Raw genomic sequence first — 17,393 nt, forward strand, 5'->3', positions numbered from 1 at the left:
CCAATTGCTTCTGGTGGGTAGGTTCCCCCAATGCCTTGAGGTCCATCTGTGCTCTAGACTCACTCTTGCCTCTGGTTTTATGCAGAGGTTTCTGTGAACCATGACACAGTATTAGCAGCAGTAGTACCTGAGTCATATTCTGATTTTGAGTTTGGGAAACTGGAGGTTCCCCACGTTAAACATTGCCAGACTAGGACAAGTCCACTTGTCCAGAGGGCCTGGAACCTTAAAGCTCTGAATAATGGCTCAGAGACAGCCATGAGCCTAAATTTTATTTCAAACCCCAGAATGATGATTAATTTCCTAGCTCAGATTTTTTTTAGACATACACCATCGCACCATTCCCTTTTCCATTCAATGCAGTTCAGCCAAGCGTAACCAATTTCCCCAAATTCTTAAAAACTTGGTTTCCTGGTTTTTGAAGGAAGCTTCAATACAACTTAAACTATTTCAAACCACCGGAGAGTTTTCTTGGTTGCCTTTTCTACTTATATATTTTTTTAATTCTTTTTTCTTAATTTGTATTATCTACCACATGCTTTCTCTTTTTGGTGAATATTCCTCACAGGAATAGACATAAGAACAACACTTCTAATTACTGTCAGTAGGTAAAAAAAACCCTAATTTCTGAACAGCAGAATCAGGTGCAAGGCATGATGGCAACAGCAAGTCCCATTGCAGATCAGGATAGTGGAGATGCCAGCACGTAAACAGGCCTGTGTTGGTCACACCTTGCTACACTGAAGCCTTACTGTGTTAGAAAGAAAGATTTTCCAATGAAGTGCCAAAAGATACTCAACCGTGAGCAACACCAGCCTTCTTGTAGGTCTGAAGGAAGGAAATAATCCATCTCAAGATGCGTTGAGCTTGTTTCTGTATAATAATCTATGTCAAGTTTCTTTGGAGCTTGTAAACCAAGTAAGAATAATAAACACGTGAAAGCTGCAAGGAGTTGGAGGGAGCCTGGCGAATGTAACAGGAATTCAGCTTTGCTGCCACCAGGATTTCAGCAGGCCTCCCCATGACAGCCTTACACCATTCCCTTTTCCGTTCAGCAAAGTACAGCAAAGTGTAACCACATTCCCCAAATTTCCAAATTTCCTGGTTTTTGAAGGAAGTTTCAGTACAACTTAACACACTTCTACCCTTCTGGCTCTCTTCTGGAGCTAGAGTTAGATGAGCCATGCTCCTTTCGGACCACGGTGGCTCAGGGTCAGCCCTGAGCCCTGTGGCTCAGCCCTATACTTATGTGTTTCATAGCTTTCCCCAGATTTAGATGTAGATGTGATTACACTCAGTGGCATCACATTAATAAAATCCCTTTCAATGCAAATGTATGATGCTGTATTACTTGTATGTGTTATCATCACATTAGAGTGGTGGGTAAACTGAGGCTCAGAAGAGGGGCTTGGCTTGCTGGTGTCACCCAGGATGCTGGATCAGCACCAGAATTATCTTTGCAGTTTACCAGTGCTGCCTGGCCCTACAGGCTCTAGTAGGGAAGACACATACTGCCAGCAGCAAATATCCCCAGAGTGATGAGATTATTAATGTCAGACATCTCTTACACACCGCATGTATAGAACCACTGTCCAGTAAGACCAAGGATTATTTTGATAAGCAGTTGGTCTCGAGCAATATTAGTTTGTGGGAAAGTTTCTTGGATGTAGCTGGTCTGCTCTACAAGGCTCATTAAATTGCATTTTGCTACATTTACTGCACGTGGCTCAATTCCCTCATATGGATTGACTGTTTACGCTTATTTCTCAGCTGTGTTTATTGGTAAAGTTTCATGGCCTTAATCAGAAATGCATAACAGCCCTAGCCAATGCAGAGCATCCACCATTTCTAATAACATATGGTCTGACCGCTCAATAGTTTTGATGCTACGGTTCATTAATTCTCCACGGGAATAATAAGCATTTAGTATTGTCTTATTTTTTAAGCCAATATTGTTCCAAGGGGATAAAAAAAATGGACCTGCTATAATCTGAGTTCAAACAGACCCTTGTTTAGTTTTTGCCGAGCTGTGCTGCTGCGTGACAACGAAATTGAAGCCACAGGATTTTTATCTCGGTTAACTATGTCACCCCCAATTGACTGGAAGCTTTAAGAGGCAAAACTTTACTTCAAGCTCATATCTAAAATCATTCTGACATGCTTCTTTCCTTCATCATGTTTTGCAGAATACCCATCCTTAACATAAGGACATGAAAAACAGAGTGGTAAATTTAAGGACGAGTACGGTTCGGACATATGCATTTAGAACAAGTACATTTACAATTCTGGAGCACATCTGAAATGTTTGTTTACCAGTGCATCCAGTATGAGGAACAAATGGGAAGGTCTGATCCTTTCCCAGAGCTATGATGCCATTGATATTAGAGGGATGTGATGGAATGAATGCTGGGAAGGAGAGCTACTGGCTGTCCAGGAGGGATAGGTAGGGCAGGAAAGGGGAAGATGTTGCTTAGTAAATAATGTTCTTCTACATATTTGTTGGATGAAGGGAAAGAGGTAGATGTAATCTTCCTGGATTTCAGTAAAACCTTTGATATTGCCCCTCATGGCATGCTTCTGGACAAAGAAACCTTTTACAGTGAGGGTGGTGAGACACTGGCACAGGTTGCCCAGAGATGTGGTGGATGTCCTGTCCCTGGAGACTTTCAAGGCCAGGCTGGATCAGGCCCTGGGCAACCTGATCTAGCTGTGGTGTCCCTGTGCACTGCACGGATGTTGGACTATATAGCCTTCAGAGGTCCCTTCCAACTCCATGGATTCTATGATTTTACGGTTCTCTGAAATTCTCCACCTGTGAGTCGAACGGGTTCATGCTATACTGCATGATGAACTGTCTCAGAGGCAGAGCTCACAGCATCAAAGTGAATGGGCTCCATCTGGCTGGCAGCCAGTCAGTAGGGGTGTTCCCCAGGGCTCAATTCTAGGGCCAGTCCTGTTCAACTTTTTTTGCTAATGATCAGGATGCAGGAGTGGAATGCACTCAGTAAATGCCAGGTGCTGCACTTCTGTATTTAGTGTTGGTGTGGCCTCGCCTTTGATATTGCACGGAGCTCTGGGCTCCACAATATGAATAAGAGTCAAGGTCCTTGAAAGCATCCAGATGAGGGCAACATAGCTGATAAAAGAGCTGGAAATCATGTCCAACTAGCAGGGGCCGAGCTCAGTTGGGTTATCTAATTTGGAAACTGATATCTGAAAAATCATGGCAGTCTGGTGGTGTTCCTGATTACTGGAAAAAAAAGCAGTGTCGCACCCATTTCTAAGAAGGATACAAAAGATGACTGAAGGAGCTACTGATCTGTCACACTCACCTCTGTGCTGGGAAAGATCATGGAGCAGATCCTCCTGGAAGCTGTGCTAAGGCACATGGAAGAGAGAGGGGAGATACAAGACAACCAGCGTGGCTTCACCAAGGGCAGGTCCTGCCTGACCCACCTCAGGGCCTTCTGTGATGGCATAATTGCATCAATAGATGAGGGAAGGGAGACTGATGTCATCCATCTGGATTTCAGCAAAGCCTCTGACATGATCACCCACAACATCCTTCTCTCTAAATTGGAAAGGTATGGATTTGATGGGTGTCATCCGCAGCACTGTGCAGATGACACCAAGCTGTGTGGTGTGGTCAGCACTCCTGGGGAATGAGATGCCATTCAGAGAGACCTAGACAGGATAAGCAGTGGGCCCAGGTGAACCTCCTGAGCAAGTCCTCAGTATAGGAGAGACATGGACCTGAGCATGTCCAGAGAAGGGCCACAAAAGTGATCCCAAGGATGGAGCAGGGATGGAGCCCAGGGATGGAGGACAGGCTGAGAGAGCTGGGGCTGTGCAGCCTGGAGAAGAGAAGGCTGTGGGGAGAGCTGAAAGCAGCCTGTCAGTATCTAAAGGGGAGCTACAGGAAAGAAGGGGACAGACTCTTTAGCAGGGTCTGCTGTGATAGGACAAGGGGAAATGGTTTCAAACTAAAAGAGGGGAGATTTAGGTTGGATTTAAGGAATTTTTTTAAATAAGGGTAGTGAAGCTCTGGCACAAGTTGCCAGTTTTTTCACTATTTTGTTACAATACAACAAGGCAAATGAGAAAAGTTAAGGTTCAAACTCTAAGAAAATTATTTAGTACAATGAATTCCAATATACTTTGAGGTAACTGTGTGGTAGCATCACTGTATCACTGCAGAGCAGAGTTAAACTTGTTTTTCCCCAAAACGTATGTTTCCAGCTATGAATGTATTTTGATTGAGCTTGTGTTTCTTTTTCAGTTGGTGCATCATGAAACACAGTGTAGAGATGGTTACCTTTTTATGGAATCATAGAATCATAGCACGGTTTGGGTTGGAAGGGACCTTTAAGATCACTGATTTATGGCCATAGTTTTTACATGGTAGGCATGTATTTTGAATCTCTGTGATACCTGACTCATTCTCTTGTCCAGTGAGAAGAAGTAAACAGTACGTGTTCCTTGTTCATATAAACATTCAAGCCTTCAAAAATATCTCTCTGACGTTCTTCAACTCTTTGCCTCAATGATTTCCTGTGGCAGGGAATTCCTCAGGGTGATTATATGCTTTGAGCAGAAGTATTTCCTTGCATCCATTTTAACTTTGTTGCCTGTGAAACTGATGCAGCAACCCCTTTTGGTTTTTTGCTCTATGAGGCTGAGATACAGAGGAGCTTCCGGATGGTTTTTCTACAAACCAGTCATTATTTTGTATTCCAACATTATTTACGTATAAATACCTACACAAAAAAGAAACACACAACAGCAACCCACTTACATAAACAGGAAAAAATCTAAAAGTTTTTCCAGTATCTATAAGTCCTTTCGTGCTAGTAAAAAAAAAGGAAAGAAATCATCAAGAAAATGACTTCATAAAGTCAGATGCACCTGGTGTACATGGTAAATGGAAAAAAAAAAACAAGGTGGCCTTTTCCTCCTTTTTCCTTCCTTCAGACTGAAAATAGATTCTTGTAGGCACCCACCCCTTAGAGTTAGAGAACTGGACCTCAGTGCTTTCTTGCCCTCTAGAGATCTGTCCTAGACTTTGTCACCATCACCAGTAAGGTTCCCATTGGCATAACAAGCTTAAGGAACAGCCACTGCAGCCCAGTTCTGCATGGTGTACTCCCTGTGCTAGGAACACTTGTCCCATGTCCAAGTGCTCACCAGGGCCATCCCCAGGGTGGGGACAATAGCCCACACTCGAGAACGCCAAGACCCACAGCTCCTGGCAGATTCTGGCTAGCCTTTCCATCCCAGCAGTACTCTTGCTTCCATTTACTCCCAACACACTGACTGCTGGTTGAAAATCATAGACTCCGGGCCTTGATGTTTTCATGTCAGGCAAACAGGTTCATAAATTCTCTCAGTGTTGCTGAGATCTCAGCTGCAGTGTCACAGACAGAAACAAATACCTCCACCGCCAAACACTCCACTTTGTAACCCTGGTTACTAATTGTGTGTATGATGATTTTTACTTCTCCAAGCACTATATTATGTTCAGGAGATGGGTGGCACAGGACCTGTGCAAAACAAGTCCTGCTTTAGCTTTCCTTCTTAACCATTCAGACTCCATAAAAGAAATACCGGAATCTACTGAGGAGATAGGAATTATGAAGCAGGAACATCTGATGTTCTCATCAAAGAACATAAAATACGATCCTTCGTGGTGCCATTCTGGCAGGTCCATGGAGTTACACTGGAGATAACTTGCCTGTTGTGGCAAACAGAAACTGGAAATGCAAATATATATACTTTGAATGGATTTAATGTCTGTTTTTCAGTGGAGGAATTTTATCTCCCAAATCAGTTTTCTTGAAGAAAAACATCTATCATCCCAAATCAGGGATCTCAAGAGGCTTACCAACTGGGAAGTCTTTCTTTACAGTCTCTTCCAATCTAGCCCCAAAGGCTTTGTGCGTGAAAACCAGAGTCTTTACAGAAAAAGAACATTTTCAGCTTCGTTCAGTAGCTCGGCTGAACAAGAACCTATTGGTTCTCGCAAGACCTTGGAGCTCAGGATCAGCCCAGTGTAACCCAAGGGATGCAGAAGCTTCCCAAAGGCCATCATACTCTGCTTGCCATCAGCATATATGTGTTTAATTAGGCTCTTGACAGGTAAAGACTGAAAAGAGGACAGTTTGTTCTCCCAAGCTGTTCACTCTCTAAGCCCCCTGTTTATTTTGGAAGTGAATGAATAACATTGTGCTGGGAAAGGAAATTAAAAAAGCAGGGCTGTAATTTACAGTAGAGAAGAGAACAGATTTAGGGGCCTTTTTTTTTTTCCCTTTCCTTCTCCCTCCTCTTTTCCCCCTCTTTTCGCTGCTCTGGTTCCAAACATCCAAACGTGCTACAGCTAAAAAGAGGACCTCAAGCCTTCCTTACTGCTGGCAACAACAAGTGAGTAACAATTGCCAGTCTCTGTATTCTTGCCAAGAGAACAAACTGCTTCAAGGCAAAGGAAAGAAAAAAAAAAGAAGTTTATCAAAACCAAATGCCACTGGAAATCCTAACGCTGTGAAGCCCAGTTCAAGATGTACGTTGAAACCTATCCTCATCCATTTAAGGAAAGAGAAGAAAATGGATTCTTTAATAGAATATTTAAAATATAACAATTGCTTTGGAGTGAGGAATTCTGCTCTCCCTGTTTCTTATAAAAGTCCTATTTTTTTCTTTCCTTCATCTCTAAGTAAACTCCCAGCAGTTTTCTTTGAAAGAGGATCCTGGGCAGGCACCTCTTTTCCAAAGCGCTCAACATTGTTCTAATGAGATGTGATAGGTGGTTTGGAGTAGGAGCTGGTCCAAGCAGTGGAGGTATCACTTTATTGTGTGTTTGTTTTTCTTTTAAAATTCAGCAATCTGGCCACTCTTCATTTTCACTTTAATGCTTCTTATTATTTTGTTTCTAACCTGCCTCCTAAATCCAAATCAGATCCAGCCTCCTTCCCCCTTCCAAGTGCTCGCTGAAGAATGGGAGAGGGGGAAGCTGAAGGTTTTTATTTTTAGAGTAGTCACAGTTCTGCAAGCCAGAAGGAATGAAATGCTTGGACCATCTAGTCTCATTGTTGGACACCGAGGGCCATAGAATTTCAGCCAGTGATTTCTGCATTTTGTGCTAGAGCTGGATGACACTTCCTGGGCAGCTACCCAAGCATCAAGTCCTGCAGCAGACATCACAACCTTGGGCATAGAAACTTATTGGATAAGTCTCACTTCTACAGGTTGTGTCCAGTTGTTGTCTTGAATCCTTGTAGATACCAGCTCAAAATATGCAAGCCTGCTATAACTTTAGAAGACACACTGTCTTCTGCAAGTCATGGTTAGGGCTGTGGTTCCTAAGATTCATCTGTGCAGTTTGCTGGCCTTGCATACTGAAAGGTACCATCAGCAAATGGTACCTTTAAGCTGCAACCAGAGCCCGCAGCCAAACCAACTGACAGAAATATTCCAAAATAGTGGGTGGAGGGAGGAGCTGCACAGTCAGACTCTGGTTTCAGCTGAGAGATGGGGAAGTTCCTGATGCCTCTCTATGTGAAATATTTTTTCTCTTTACTCCTGTGCTTAGGGAGGAATTTGCCATTGCATCCCACCCTCAGCCAGCAGGCAGTGCTGTTAACCATCAATAACCTTTAACTTGACATGGTGGGTGGCAGTCCTGCCCATGGCAGGGGGTTGGAACTGGGTGATCCATTCCAACACAAGCCATTCTATGATTCTATGATTCTGTGATTCTATGACTCTATGATTCTACTACCATGCTAAGACCTGGACCTGAGACTGCTCAGCACCACGGCCATGAAGGGGGAAAAAAAAGAGGCAAAGCCATCAGAGATAATTTCCCAGACTGGATGTGATCTGAGAAGACATCATCCATGCTGTATACCAGAGCTCAGGGCTGCAGGCTGAACCATTTCTGCTGCACAGGTCTCAGAGGGCTTTCCAGCTGTAGCTACAGCATTGGCATAGAGTTTTAATGGAGTACACAGCAGGCAATGCATGCCAAAATATTAGGATGAGGCCAGGCCAACTCCACCTTGCAGACCCAGATTAAACCACTCTCTAATTGCCCCTTGGAAAAACTCAACAGTTTCACTACCAGATGTACTTTCCAGGTCCGGAATTACTTTACTTTAAATCTTTTCTGTACTTTTCCCATTTGTCCTATGTCTTTGTTGAAGCTCACCAACTGTGCAACCCAATAACAGACTCACCGATGCAGTACAGACCCAGCGCCAAGTCCTACACTTCGTTTTCCTGCTTATTGCTGGCAAACAGCCTTGATGGATGCAATTGCACTGATTGGCTGGTCTTTTCTTTTTGATTACATCAGGGGAAGACTCTGTATCACTATTACAAGTTATATCCACCATCCATTCAACCTCTGCAATGTGTGGATGTGCTTGTTCTCCTGTTGTCCTCTTGGGGTTAATTGAATATCAGATTTCAAAGCCTCTTTGATGGATTTACCAAAGTGCAATACAATAAAATTATCACAGTGTTTTTCTACACAGTGAAGCAAATGCGGTTCAGATCCAGGGAGGAGAAGGGTGAAGGAGGTAGGTTCTGGTTGCAACCTTGGTGACTTGTAGGTTGAGATGAGTTCCAAGTTTTGTTTCCTTCTGTAAAGAGCCTCTGTAAATGCTACCCTGATAGTTACATTTTTACTTATTAAACCTGAGTCACAAAATTAAATTTGCTATAAATTAAAGACTGAGTAGGAGCATTTTCATCTGCTCTCTGCTCCATGTCAGCCTCAGGATGTTGTGTTACAGAGCCTTTCCTGGCTCACCAAGCCTCCTCCTCCATTATGTCAAAAGAGAAACAGGTGAAATATTCCCTTGTTACTAGCTGTTAATATCTGTGTTTTTTATTATTACTATTTTTTTTTTTAACACACAATGCTCTGAAATTGAAACTGGAGCTGCAGCACATTAGCAGGTGTTAACACATCTCTGTTGGCTTGTCCTCCCATCATGGGATACAGATCTTGCTGCTCAGCAGCTGAGTTCCCATGCTCTGCTTCAAATGAAAGCAAAGAACAGCTTCAAAGTCTGCATCCTCAGCAAAGCTGCCTCAGCATCAAAGGTGTAGACAGGCCCTTACCAAGATGCACATCGGTCTTGACATCCAGACTGCAGTGAGGCTTTCCTGGGATTTAGTCAGGATATGCATGAAAGAAAGAAATGTCAGGACGTAGATGCTGGATTTGAGGGTTTTCAGTTCCTGTAGTAAACTCATGATGGAAATAAATATTAGAATATCCTTGGTGATATCTTTCAGTATCTAAAAGGGAACTACGAGAAAGAAGGAGTCTTTAGCAGGGTCTGTGGTGATAGAATGAGGGGAAATGGCTTCAAGCTTAAAGAGGGTAGATTTAGGTTGGATATAAGGAAAAAATCTTCTACAGCGAGGGTGGTGAGGCACTGGCACAGGTTGTCCAGAGATGTGGTTGATGCCCCGTCCCTGGAGACTGTCAAGGCGAGGCTGGATCACACCCTGGGCAATCTGATCTCATTGCAGTGTCCCTGTTCATTGCAGGGGAATTGGACTAGATGGCCTTTAAAAGTCCCTTCCAACTCTAAGGAATCTATGATTCTGCGATTCTATGATATTTCACTGAATGTATTTTTTTATACGCTCAAACAATACGGCAAGCCTGCGCCCTAGTTCAGGTATGAGCTCAAATGAGATGGTTGAAGGATGGGCCATGCTGCAATAGCTCCTTATCCAGGCTGTGAACTCCTTGCTTCTGGTTTTGAGTTTAAATAAGAGGTGTGATGCAGCTGAGAGGAGCTTGGGAAGCTGCTCTTAAGAATTTCTTGTCTGCTGACTCTCAGCTAATATCAAGGCCCAGCAATGATGGAGAAGTCAGAGGAGAAAGTCTCCCCTCCCCTTCATCCTGCTATCTCTCCCCAGTGTCTGGTTTTATGTGATAGTGACATCGGGACTTAGAAACACTGGGGAGGAGGATGAGGAGTTCTCCTTTACTGTTCCTCTTCCCCCATGTCTTTCAGATCTGTTCTAGCAGTGTGGTTGATATATGAGGCCAAGACTGAGAGGAGGTCGTCACCACAACCTGTGCCTCACTGTAGATTCATCAGTGAATTCATCAAAATAACAGCTCAGTAGCGAGGTTTGATGTATGAAGAAGCTCTGTTCATTCTCTGTGGCCTCTGAAAAAGCAGTAATTCACATTCTAGAAGTCACAGCTTTCTTAGTAAGTGAGTATCTGAATGGATCCTCAGGATAAATAAAGCTGACTGCAAGACAGTGTATGTCTTCTCCTTTGCAGTTATCATCTGACAATTTATATGAGGGTCCCATGATCATCGTCTTCTCCTTTTGTATTTTCAGAGACCCAATAGGGCAAGTTTGCCTGCAACAATGTGGAGAAGTGTCTAAGCTGTGAATCCTGTGAGTGAAATGGATCAGCGAATTTCACCCATACGCTCTGTGCATGTCAGCTCTCATCTTTATCTCAAGAATAGTAGGATGTGAGTATCCCCAGAAGTGACAAAGCACATCACCTAGGATGTCTCGGTTACCATCACAAGCTGAGAATGGGAGATATGAAGCACTGACCTAGGAGGGAATGGGTATGAAAGCAGCAATGTGGTGATGTGCACAGCCTACGTCCAGGGGGCCCACCAGTCCCTCGTGCTGCCCCGCTGTCCCACAGTGCAGAGATACACACGGTGAAAACCAGTGTTCCAAGGGCACCAGTAGCTGTGGGATGTTTGATTCTGATCTGAAAAGCCAAATGGCAACAGAAGGGCTGCAGGATCACACGTTAGCTCTGTTGTAATCTCCTACCAAGTGCACACACAATAGGCAGGACGTCATTCTTTTCTTTTTCATCCCTTCAAGCATAGCCACAGATCTGAGATGCAGGCTCCTTTCCTGTAGTGTTCCTTTTAATGTGGTCCTATAGAATTCATGATAGCCACGCACCTTACACTCTCAATGTGATCTTCAGGGATCTGTGTCCAACTCATTAATCCCCAGTGGGTTTAACTAGAAACAACAGAAAGGAAAATAGTTTGTTTTTTTTCTTTTGACTGCATGAGGAGCAAAAAGCAGTTGACAATCTTAACTATGCTTGCTCTGCAAGCCTGGTAAGAGTGAAAGCCAGTGGCTCTAAATGGATACAGACATAGGCATGCAGGCTAAGAGAATGCCTTTTCCTAACAACTTTTCTAAGAGTTACACAGAGGAACAAAAATAGCTGCCTCTGAATCAGCAGAAACAGTGAAATTGTAGCTCCAAATGCAAGCGAGGGGATACTGCGTCTCCAGGATGTTAGATATGCAGGAAGAACAGGCTGTACAGGAATTTATGCTCAACATAAAGGCATGAGTGAGATGGGCATTACCATGGTATGAGATCTCTGCACCTTCCACTTCCCTGATTCTGGCCAGTATTAAGGAATATATGGTTTTAAAGAATGTTAATCAGGTACATATGTAATCAGTGTCTAATTGTAAGCACCCTCATATTTATGCATAGCAGAGGCATGGTGTTTCCAGGTAAAGCTTAGTGATATCCACAAGAACATGGAACAAAATCGATTTAAGTGAGGCAATTAGAGACAACAGAATCAGGGAAGTCAAAGGCTTTTTCTTTGTTTTCCAGTTATTTTTGGTGCATTATTCTTCAACAATAAAATATAATAGGGAAATTCCTGCTCTTGGGGAATATTTTATAGGGAAATGTGAATGTAGTCTTGAAAGAAAATCCAAGTTTCAGGAAAAAAAAAAAAAAGAGGAAAAAGAAAAAGAATTATGGAGAAACCTGAGAAGTTCAAGTGCAGTAAATCAGTAAGAGCTGATGATCTTCACCCATGTGCATGGAAGGGAATGAAGTGTGAAACAGCAGATCGGGGTTTATGCAATCAAGGACCATTCCAAGAGCCACTACAATCCATGGAAAGACACTGAAAACTGGATCAGGCCTTCCCAAATTAATTCAGAAAAACAATGAGTACTCACAGGAAGGTGTCCATCACCCTTTCAGGTCGGATGTAGGAAATGCAGTGGGTTGAGGAGGGCTGCACCAGTAGGACCAGCCAGATCAGGAGCAACCCATGTTGTATGGAAAGCTCTCCATAATTACAGTGCTCCATCTCAGCCGGTGCAGCGCAGCTCTACAGGAGTTGGCCCCTTAGTGTTGGAAATGACATGCGACACGATTGACATTAAGCCAGGCCCTGCCACCCACACAGCAAGGGGAGTGCTCTCAGGATCTGGCCCATCGCAGCAGCACCGCTGCGTTTGCATGACTGCAGGCTCTTGCTGCTCGGCTCAGCTCGCTGGCTTGCTAGATGCTCTTCATCTGAAAGCTGCTCTTTCTTCCCCGAAATCACTGCTGGCAATCATTTGTCACTGCTAAGGACAACATCTCCCGCTGCTTGGCGATAGGGCTTCTGCATAGATGATGCCTTATGGACAACTTCAAGTTCCCAAAACAGCATGAGAACAGAGCACGGGCCAGGCTTCCCTTTTCAGTCACTGAGAAGCAAACACTCACAGCTGCCAAGGACTTTACTTTATTGTCATTTAAGTTGGCTCTTTCTGCACCAGTCGCTGGCGGTCTCACAGTAGCAGGAGTTGAGTAATAATAGTATTTCCAGTATGCTCACCTCTGAGCAATGCTTTACCGGAGAGACTGCTGGGAGAACAGGATGAGGACGGTTTGTATTGGCTGTTCCTTCTCTCTTTCTCATCAGACTGTGATTCAAGCTAGCATCAAGCTACAGACTCCATCACACGTCCCCCCTGCAGATTTTCCAAATTCACTCCTCAGCAAGTGGGACCGCACTGCCATCCATCAGTTCTCAGAGGTGCAGAGAGGGTCCTCTCTTCTTGGAAATTCTGAACCAAAGTCATCCACCATCTTTCCAGCAGTGCCATGGCTTGACTACACAGAGGATAGGGGCTATATTTTAATCTGAGAAGATTTCTTCAGGAAGTTTGCAAAACCTGGGCTCACCAGACTTGCCCAGCTAAATACAGGACACTCCCTTTTCCCAAAACTTTCCTCATGTTCACAGAAACAGAAAACAAATCAAGGCAAGTGTCTGGAAGCAGGCTAACTTCACAAAGCTCCTAAATCACTCCCAAAGTCATGGATACACCATCTAAAACAACCTCTAATTGCAATTTTAATACAGTTACGGTCCGCAGAGAGCTAGAGCTCTTTACCATTGGCTTCTTTAAGAATGCAAAGAAATTATAACCTCCATCTTCTTTAACGTTGGTCTCCAGATTTCTTAAATATTCTTTTTTTGCTAACTTAGAGACAAACTCACACTGTTGTGGAGGAGGAGCGCCTCTGCTTTGTCTGTTGTTTGAGACAATGAGCTGGAGACTGTCTTATTTTGCAGAATCCCTTGAACATAGGTCCCCACTTATGGTACTTCCTTGGCTTTGCTTTCTTGGCTTCAGGGGAGCACTCTGGTTTCTTGCCAGCTGTGATCAGCCCTGGCAAAAAGAAACACCAGCCTGCTCCATCTGCGATCCAACTGAACAAGAAAGGGATCGACCAAGTAAATTCATTCTCTATCGAATGTCTCACTGAGTGGAGACACCCAAGGTCAGGCTGGATGGGGCTCTGAGCACCCAATGGAGGTGTGGGTTTCCCTGTTCACTGCAGAGGAGTTGGACCAGATGGCCTTTAATGGCCTCTTCCAACTGAAACAGTTCTATGGTTCTGTGAATTTCATGTAAAAATAAAGCCACAGGTAAAGAGGAGCAAGGGTTGGAGAGGTCTGCGCTAACACATCTCTTATTGAAAGAAAAATAGTTTAACGATACCATCCCACCTGGAAGTAAAGGATGCTTTGAGGGTTGGCTGGGGATGTCTGAATGTCACCATGACTTGGGAATGGCTGTTTGCAGCTCTTCAGAGCTGTAACAGTGCATGCAGCAGTGCAATCTTAGAGCTGATAGCGACTCATTTCTTCCGTTTTTTGACTTTCCAGAGAGCAGAGTGACTCTGCTTTGAGTTAATGCATAGTGTCTTCTGTTTGATATCCAAAACTGTTCTAAAAGTGAATATCTTATAGTAAATACACTTCAGTCAAAATCTAGATAGGCCTGACTAGACTTGGAAGCTCACAACCTATTATAGAAGACAAGAGAGAAGGAAGGACACTTGTTTTCTTTTGAGGTAGTAAATGATTTGTGAGAAAATGGAATGAAAGATCATCCATTGTATTATTAGTTTAATGGTTATTTTCTGCCTCATAATAGAAACATCATGAGATTTTACACCAGTAGACACTTCTACAGCTTCCAGATTTTTTTTGGACTAAATTGGTTTGCCTGTGTGATGAGAGAGAAGTCTCTTGTGAAATCCATTGGGAATTAAGGTATCTTACTATTTTCCACACAAAACCCCATTGCAAGATCCATGAGGTGAGTCCCAGCAGTGCCTGAGACAAACTTCTTTGGAGCCTGATCCTTGGACCATATCTCCCAAATGGAGTTAGGTGCAACAGGACAGGAACAACAGTTCCAACATAACACTGACAAGAAGCCTACCACTGACCAGTAGAAAACACTGGAAGATGGGACAGTCTCTCTGAAATTATGTCTCTGAAGACTGCCTTCAACAGACCTCAGAGTTAAATACCTCTTTGAAGCCACAATTCACAGGCTGAATTCTCCATTTATCTCCTCTCTGTGCTTGGGTTTAGGAGACCTCCTCATCCAATACAAGTACTGTTTTTCTGTCCAGAAGCTCTGTCTGGGAGGACTGAAGACTGTGTATATCTTTGCACGGTATTTCTGACCCTGCAGAAATCTGGCTCCTACCTAAACCCCTGGACCATAATGGACCGTAGAGTTACATTATGCAGTTGGTAGTTTGAAGCTTCCCACACCAACAGTGAGACATCTGGATTCACTACCATCTGCCTCTGCTGTTTCCACACCATCCATCTCACCTCCCAGAGGAAAGCCCTGACAACAGGCTATCGTGTCAACTCTGCAATGCACAACATCGGGCTCGAGACAGAGAGGGAGACCTGTCCTCTGTGCTCCCTTGCAAGAGGCAGCTCAGGATTTCTTTGACTAATTCCTCTTGCACTGAAGAGCTATTCAAATACATACAAGTAGCTTTCCAGGTGGAACAGCCCCTGCACAGACCCACCAAGATCAAATACACACAGAGAGCTTTCCAAGCAGGACAGCCCCTGGATAGACCCTCCAAGAAGATTTCCCCAAAGCCAAGGTCTTCAGCATTGCAGGGTCTGTAGCTGTAGGGCAGGGAATGATGCCAAAACTTCCAGACAGCCTCTCCTGGAGCCAAGAGCCTGGAAGAACAGATCTAATCTGGGCTCAGCTCCCAGGTCCACAGCAGGGAGCCTGGAAGCTTGGAGAAGCCAGGCTGGAGCCAGAGGGCTCAGAGCATGCCAGTTCCCTGCTGCAGGGCTGCAACTTGGAGCCGGGCAATGGGGACATGTGCTGGGGGTGGGAAACCAAGTCCACAGGCAGGATCTTCTTTTCTGGACATAGCTGGAGTTAGGGAGCATTGTGCCAGCATGAGTGCCACAGCATGGCACTCAGAGCTCTCTGGGACAAGGCAAATCATAGTGTCGAAAGAGCCCGTTGCTTTTCAGAGTTGTTGTGATTCAGGAGTTCTGAAAGAGGAAGTTTAGTGGAAGTTCAGAACACTTTTTTTTGGTTAATATCCAACATAGACAGAAATCAAATGTGAAAGATAAGTAAAAGGTGGAAAAAAAAAAAAAAGAAGAAAGAAAGAAAATCCCTAAAATTTTGAAACAAACACTGCTAGAGCAGTGTGTGTGTGCTCACGGCATGGGTGGAAGGAACTGACTAATTTGAACAAAACCTGTTTTTCCTAAATGCTTCTATCTGAACTGATAAAGTGCTCGAAAGACAGAACTGTGGGCTCTGTTCCTCACCTGTGTGTGTATGCAGCTACACTGACTTCTGGCAGAATTTCCCCAGAGCAAATGATTCAAGAAATGAGTGCAAAACTCATCAGTTAAATTATTCACAGCTACAGTCCCTGCTTTATTAGGCTGCTTTTCAAAAAAAAAAAGTATATGTAAAAAAATTATTTTAACTAATCACAAATTCAAATCACTTTGCTGGAAAACGATCTGCTAACATCTCCAGTCAGCCTCAATAGGGTTTGGGAGGAAAGCCAGGCATTGACTTGGCCTCTCGCAGCTCCGATATCATGCTGGCCTCTGGGCAATGGTTACACAAGCCAGAGATGCAGCATGCTGCTTCTGACAGAAGTCTCTGCCAGCACAGGAGACAGATGCCTTTGGAGCAGCACCCACTGACCTCCAACACGCACGCACAGAGCAGTGTTTATTCACTTGTCGCTAAGTGGATGTGTTCGCACTCTCTCCGTTTGTTTTATTAAGCCTGACGCATTGTTGTGACGAGGCAGTGCTCAGCAAGCTGCAGAAAAGGCCTTTCTGATAAGGTGATCCCATCCCACTGAGCTCTGCATGAATTCAGGAACTCTCCATTCACTCAGCAAGGAGGCACTAACGGTGGTGGCTAACGCAGAAGGCAACCTGGCAGCCAAGCAGGCTGTCTTCATGTCTATTGCATTTGCCTCCTCCATCACCTTCTCTTTATAAGTTTCCTGTTCTATAACAGGTCTCAGCTGCAGTGAAAAATTATGTCTTTAACAGACACCTGATGATCCTTGAGGTCCCTTCCAACCCAGGCCATTCAGTGATGCACTGATTCAATGATTCAATGATTTGATGATTCAGTGAATTGGGGCCCTTCAGCCTGGAGAAGAGAAGGTTCCAGAGGGGCCTTATAGCAGCCTTCCAGTACCTGAAGGAGGCCTACAGAAAAGCTGGGAGGGACTTTTTATAAGGGCATATAGCCACAGGACAAGGGGAAATGGTTTTAAACTGGAAGAGGGTAGATTTAAGCTAGATATTAGGAAGAAATTCTTTACTGTGAGGGTGGTGAGACACTGGAACATGTTGCCCAGTGAGGTTGTGGATGCCCTTCCCTGGAAGCATTCAAGGCCAGGCTGGATGGGGCTGTGAGCAACCTGGTCTAGAGGGAGGTGTCCCTGCCTCTAGCAGGCGGTTGGAACTGGATGATCTTAAAGTCCCTTCCAACCCAGCCATTCAAGGATTCAGTGATTCAGTGACTCTATGACTCTACGATTCTATGATTTTATGATGGGCAGGCTGCACCAGAAGAAAAGAAAGGAGATTCTGTGGGACAAACACAATTCTAAGACTTGCCCAGAGCTGTGGTGCCCCATCCCTGGAGGTGCCCAAGGCCATGAATGGGCCCTGGGCAGCCTGAGCTGCTGGGGGGCACCCAGCCCACAGCAGGGATGGGGTCTGGATGGACGTTAAGGTCCCT

The 17,393-nt window shown here is 44.3% G+C and overlaps 1 long non-coding RNA gene across 1 annotated transcript; it reads left to right on the forward strand.

Moving 5' to 3' along the window:
* On the forward strand, window positions 3,543-11,143 carry LOC110396976. Its single transcript, XR_002437424.1, has 3 exons — window positions 3,543-3,584; window positions 10,032-10,238; window positions 10,372-11,143. It is a non-coding gene; the product is annotated as an uncharacterized LOC110396976 (long non-coding RNA).

The sequence above is a fragment of the Numida meleagris genome, chromosome 3 (genome assembly GCF_002078875.1).
Source record: "Numida meleagris isolate 19003 breed g44 Domestic line chromosome 3, NumMel1.0, whole genome shotgun sequence".
NCBI lineage: Eukaryota > Metazoa > Chordata > Aves > Galliformes > Numididae > Numida > Numida meleagris.